Source organism: Colobus angolensis, unplaced genomic scaffold (genome assembly GCF_000951035.1).
Source record: "Colobus angolensis palliatus isolate OR3802 unplaced genomic scaffold, Cang.pa_1.0 Scaffold4, whole genome shotgun sequence".
NCBI lineage: Eukaryota > Metazoa > Chordata > Mammalia > Primates > Cercopithecidae > Colobus > Colobus angolensis.
The window spans coordinates 15,060,389-15,067,111 of NW_012117376.1; the positions used below are offsets into that span (position 1 = coordinate 15,060,389).

General features: G+C 45.3%; 1 protein-coding gene across 2 annotated transcripts in view; it reads right to left on the reverse strand.

Annotated features, from left to right (window-relative positions):
- Nucleotides 1-5,137, reverse strand: part of CEP85 (centrosomal protein 85kDa) — a 62,468-nt gene extending 57,331 nt beyond the window's left edge. For both annotated transcript variants that reach the window (XM_011955593.1, XM_011955592.1), the window contains exon 1: nucleotides 4,986-5,137. The gene's annotated coding sequence lies outside the window, so the exon portion shown is untranslated. The remainder of the gene's footprint in view (nucleotides 1-4,985) is intronic.
- Between the last annotated feature and the right edge of the window lie 1,586 nt (nucleotides 5,138-6,723).

Sequence of the window (6,723 nt, forward strand, 5' to 3'; positions counted from 1 at the left end):
TAATCCCAGCACTTTGGGAGGCCAAGGCGGGCGGATCACCTGAGGTCAGGAGTTCAAGACCAGCCTGACCAACATGGTGAAACCCCATCTCAACTAAAAACACAAAAATTGGCCAGGCGTGGTGGCACACATCTGTAATCCTAGCTACTGGGAGGTTGAGGCAGGAAGATTGCTTAAACCCAGGAGGCAGAGGTTTCAGTGAGCCAAGATCACACCACTGCACTCCAGCCTGGGCAACTGAGCAAGACTCCATCTCAAGAAAATAAAAAAGAATATTCAAGTATTCTAAATGTTTTACTCCTATGGATATTTAGGAGTAAATACGTTTTTATGTATTTTACTTCTAAGGATATTTTTAAAGACAAAGTAAATCCCAATACTCCACTTTACTTATCTCTTCCTAAATCCAGTATAGAAAACCTAGAACCAGAGATTACCAATGCAGATTCCATATGGTCCTAGAACCCCTCTGATTTTTACAACATTTAAAAATATTACTTTTAATTAACAAACTTTACCATGAATCTTCTTAGCCATGGGGACATGATGACAGGATGAGGTGGATAAAGAACTAAAGAACTAAACCAACAGTGAAGTATTACAGCCTCAATTATGATTAACATAACACAAATTCCTCAATTCTTCCAGTAATTAAAGTCGGTCATACGCTGTATAAAGATGGAAAGAACTCTTGATCATAAGTAGAACCGCAATCCTGAGCTAGGAACATGAAGCTCTCGTCCCATGTTCTCACTCCTTAAAATATTTATATTTACAGTACACTAGGGGTAGGTGCTGAGAATTCAGCAGAAGCAGATTTGAAGTCTAAACAAATACACTTGAACCCACTAAACATTAAGTTACCAATTTATTAACCATGTAACCTTGGGCAAATTTCTTAGTATCTCTGTTCCTCAGTTTCTTCATATAAAAAGGAGGATAACAACACAACCTAATTCATGTTAATTCATTTATAATTAACTTACAACAGTGCCTGACACATACTAAGTGCTGTTATTACTTCAATTTTGCAATTTACATCAGCAAAAGTGGCACTGTACAGCCCATGGAAGATCAAGGAGTATAAATTCAGAAACTCTAAATTTATAAAAGCCCCAAAAGAGTTTGGGACAATTCACAGAACATAACTCTTAGAGGTGAAAATCACTCTGTAGAAGAAAGAAGACCATATGGTACTATTTCTCTAACGTACTTTAGTGACCTCTATAGTATTCTCTTAGTAACAACAACCCAAACCCTTATTAATCCACTGCATTTACAACAGATGAGGAGTATCTTCCTCAGAATCCCAGTTCTTCACATACTGGGTGAGGGAAGCTTTGTTCAGTAATAAAAGCTTTAGTTTATGGCAAGTATGATTCTGTGAGTTAAATGATGATATAGAAGGATTAGATTACCTCCTTACTAGTGATTTCCTTTCTTGTCAATATCAAAATCCTTTTATTCACTCCCTTCTTTAAAGGATGACAAAATGGTAGGCCCACTGGATTCTAAGACGTTTCTAAATTCAGACAAGTTGAAAATATGGTGACAGAAGAACTCCCAGTTACCCTATGACTCAGCAATTCCACACTGAAGTATATACCCAAGAGAAATGAAAACATAGGTTTACACAAAAGCTTCAATAAGAATGTTCATAGCAGCATTATTTACAATAGCCAAAAAGTGGAAACACCACAAATGTCCATCAGCTAATGAATAGATACGTAAAATGTGGTATATCCAAAAACCAGAATATTACTCAGCAATAAAAGGAAGTACTGATTCCTGTGACAACATGGATGAACATTGAAGACATGCACAAAGAAGTCAAACAAAAGGCTTGATCCTATTTATATGAAATGTCAGAATAGGCAAATCCATAGAGACACAGATTAGTGACTGCAAGGGACTGAGAGGAAGGAGGGTAGGAGAATAGGAAGTGACTGCTAATGGATACTGGGTTTCTTTTCAGGGTGATTAAAATATTCTGAGATTAGATAGTGGTGACTGCACAACCTTGCCAATATATTAAAAACCTCTGAATTGCACATAAATTTTATGGTACGTGATATAAACCAAAAATAAAATTCTAAGGCACCCCCAACCATCTGAATGGACCCCTCCCCTTGGCCAAGGACGTTTCAAAGTTAAGCTGAAAAACCTCTTAAGGCCATGAAGGCGGTAGTGGTGGTGGAGTCCTACACCCCTCATTATACTCTCCTCCCTTCTGGAATTCAGGAAAAGCATTAACATTAACACAGATGTCTGTAAGAAACATTTACAATCTATTCTCTCTAAAGCCTGCTATTTGGAGGCTTCATCTGCATGACAAAACCTTGATCCCCAGGATCCCTTAACCCAGACATTCCTTTCTATTGATAATAACTTTCAACCAACTGCCAATCAGAAAATTTTGAAATCTACCTATGACCTGGAAGCCCCTACCCCCTAAGAGTTGTCTTACCCTTCTGGATCAATGTAAATCTTACATGTATTTGATTGATGTCTCATGTCTCCTTAAAATGTTTATAACCAGGGCACACGTTATCAGGATCACCTGAGGGCTGTGTCAGGGGCCATTGGTTACCCATATTTGGCTGAGAATAAATCTCTTCAAATATTTTACAGAGTCTGACCCTCATTGACAACAAATACCTCAAAAAGAAAAAAAGAAAGAAACCCCTTAAGGAGTAAAACAATACAAAATAAATCATTCTTAAGTTCAGAATTAGATGAGCTACTGGTGGAAATTTTTGGGACAACTGAAGGAGACGGAAATTTCCTGGGATAAAAATGAGAGAAATGAATGTACAAGAAGTAACACAACCAATTACAAAGCTTGGAAAGGGAGTGAATGGAGGCAGACAGAGAAAAAACAAAAAAAAGCACCCACCAGGATTAGTTTCCATCTTCAAAGCCCTTTAAACTACAGAAATGTCATTCATTCAACCAATTTAACATGCATTCTGCACTTATTACCTATCAAACACTGTGCTCAACACTTTGTAGGTATCATGTCTCACGTTTCATGCTCACATCAACCCTATGAGGCAGTTACTATTATCCTCATTTTATGGATGAGAAAATAAAGGTTTATAGTAGTGAAGGTCATACAGCTAGGAAGAGGCTTCAAAGCCAGGACTGTCTGTACTCTAATGCTACAGGAGTCTAGTCAGCATTCTACATGTGACAAAACACAAAAAAAGGGATCAAGCATGGTACCACAAGTTGGAGTTTCTGCCTCAGACAGCAAGAACTGCAAGCCTCAATTATATTAGCAGCAAAAGTTCATAGCATTTCTTCACTTTGTCCTTGGTCATCACCTAGGCTTTACTTCTCAAGTTGCTACCCAAGAATTAGATTTTGACTGCCGTTAAGTATTTTTCCCCTATAAGAATTACAATCTAATGTGGCCAGGCGCGGTGGCTCACGCCTGTAATCTCAGCACTTCGGGAGGCCCAGACGGGCAGATCACCTGAGGTCGGGAGTTTGAGACCAGCCTGACCAACAAACATGGAGAACGCCCGTCTCTACTAAAAATACAATATTAACCGGGCATGGTGGCGCATGCCTGTAATCCCAGCTACTTGGGAGGCTGAGGCAGGAGAATCACTTGAACCCGGGAGGCGGAGGTTGCGGTGAGCCAAGATCGCGCCACGGCACTCCAGCCTGGGCAACAAGAGCAAAACTCCGTCTCGAAAAAGAATTACAATCTAAGTGTGGAACATCACGGTTGGCAGCTGTTAAGAGAACCACATCAAGACAAGAGAGGATTTGAAGGGACACACACACAGCTGACACAGACACACGAAGAATCTCACACCATCACACTATTTTCACTGCCTTGATCATTCATTAAACCTTGTGAAAGAGAAGCCAAATCCTCGACAAGAAGTTGCCTTTACAAACAAAAGTGGTGAGACATACAAAACCACCAGATCATTATAAAGCAGACAAGGTCTGAGGGCAAGTAAATGAGACCTGGCTAGCTTCATCATCCTTGTATCACCACCGCCCCCTACTTAACCCAGTGTTCAATCATCAACCGAAATTTACTGCGTGCCTACTATGCGCCTGGCTCTGAGCCACGTGTTGGGAATATACTGGTGTAAAGGATCGCTCTCACTAACTGAGAATAAGCGTTGAATATACTGTTGAATAAGCGTTGAATATACTGTTGAGCAAATAAACCTGAACACACTCAACTTTCAGTTCAACCAAAGCACCAGCTCCTTGCTGAAGGAAAGTTCCTCACCTTCCGCCCTACTGACCTTCTGGGGGATTTTTCTTTGTTGTTGGCGGCTTCCTACACACAGTAGGCTGTGTAGCAGCATCCCTGGCTTCTTCACACTAGATGCCAGTAGCAAGCCCTGGAGCAGTGACTATCAAAAATGTTTCCAGACATCGACCAATGTCCCCAGGGAAGCAAAATCGCCCCGGCCGAGAAGTCCCGGGGTAAGGCCCCGCCAAGTGCTCTCCGTCCCACAACCCTAATTCTCCACACAGTCTTCCAACCTCGGCCCAAACTTCACCTCCTCGGGGAGCGCTCCCTGACCTCTCCGACTAGATCCGCGCCTTCAGTTTTGTGCTCTTTGTAAGATTTTTCCACTCTACCCTCACTGCGCGCCGAGGGATTACCCCGCTTAACGTCGACTCCCCTCTCAGGGCTGTGCGCTCCGCGAGGGCAAGGAATGCGCCGCCCGTTGTGTCCCTGGCTATCCGCACAGGGCCTGGCACGCAGGTAAAGCGACTGCTGTGGGGTGAACCACGGAGGGCAAAGCAAGGCAACGGGGTCAAGCGAGGGGAACGCGACGCGAGAGGGCGTGTGCGGGGGCACTCGCTTCGGGGCGGAGGCGCATGCGCTTCGCTCTCCCCTGCCCCTCACGGTGGCAGGTCGCGAGCTTCTGAGGCTTCACCGGAGTTATGGGAGGAGAGGCAAGGTCGGCCACTAGGACTGGGGCTCCCGAGGGAGGAAAACTTACACGGTCCTGAAAGCGGGCGGCGAAATTCCTCACTCGGGAAGACTGACTGCAGCCACCACGTCTGCGGTGAGCGATGGTTCCCTCCCTCAGCTCCTCTAACGGCCGTTGCACGCCCGCCAGGCCGCGCGCCACAGAACGCGCGTTCTCCGGCCCCACCCCGTTCTGCCGCCTCTGGCCAATCGGGAGTCGAACCGCACCGGCTTCCCGCCCCTTTCTGTCCTTTTCTGACCAATCGGCAGTCGAGCCTTGTCGGTATCCCGCCCCCGCACACTACCTTCTGCTCTGAGAGCCGGACGGATCTTTCTGCGCATGACCACGCAGCCACTTGGCTTGTTCTCTGCCCCCTTGCCCCGTTTTACCTGTAGGTGGAGCCCTGCTCACCTATACCTGGAGGGGCCTGCTGGGCCTGTGCAGGTTGGGAAGGTGGCGGCCCGGGGGCGGAGGGAGGGGACACGAGAATCCCACTCAACCTGCCTCACCCTCCTTCCATTACAACGCGCGACTATCTGTTCTCCCACCTGAAGCAGGGGTTCAGGTTGTGACCAGGAGTTAAGGTGTAGCCTGGATCACTGACTAGTCAGGGTCAAGGCTTGGTCTGGGTTGGAGGCAATGGCCAGCCTGTGACCAAGGTTCAGGTTGAAGGGTAAAGGATCAGTCCCACCTCCCTCCCCAAACTTGGTCCCCAGGAAGAGGAACCGTTAAGTTCATTTGCATTAATAGGCGCTTGAAGAGTCGGAGAGGAGAATTGTTTCAAATGAGAACAGAACCATCAGCCAAAGGAATAAATATCGGATAGTGAAATTTTGGGTATCTAGAAACCTGACTTGGGAGGGAGAGATATTAAAAAGTTGTGCAGGAAGCCGGCCGCGGTGGCTCACACCTGTAATCCCAGCACTTTGGGAGACAGAGGAGGGCGGATCACGAGGTCAGGAGATCGAGACCATCCTGGCCAATATGGTGAAACCTCCTCTCTATTAAAAATACAAAAATTAGCTGGGCGTGCTGGCGTGTGCCTGTAATCCCAGCTACTCGGGAGGCTGAGGCAGGAGAATCGCTTGAACCAGGGAGTCGGAGGTTGCAGTGAGCCGAGATTGTGTCCCGGTACTCCAGCCTGGCCACAGAGTGAGGTTCCATCTCTAGAGAAAAAAAAAAAAAAGTTGTATGATTTCTTAGCTTTAAGAGCCAGACAAAGCGAGTTCATTACTGAATAAAAGTCACCCTGGAGGAAAGACCCTAGGGATGTGCCCCAAGGTTGTATCCTCTGCGCTCTCTTTTAGTATTTTAAGGTAAAAATATAGGAGACATAAAATAGCAGATTTAATGGATAATGAAAATGAACCTGGGTATGATATGAAATTAGGACCAGAAGCCTCTGTTAATGTAAAGGCTAAAAAAAAAAAAAAAATGTTAAGACAGGGTGTCTAAATGAAGAAATTTATGGACTGATGGGTAGAAAGCCAGAAAGTGTTAGTCCTGGCCAGACACGGTGGCTCACGCCTGTAATCCCAGCACTTTGGGAAGCCAAGGCAGGTGGATCACCTGAGGTCAGGAGTTTGAAATCAGCCTGTGGCCAACATGATAAAACCCCATCTCTACTAAAAATACAAAAATTAGCCAGGTGTGGTGGTGGGCGCCTGTAATCCCAGCTACTGGGGAAGTTGAGTCAAGAGAATCGCTTGAACCCAGGAGGAGAGGTTGCAGTGAGCCAAGATCACTGCACTCCAGCCTGGGCAACAGA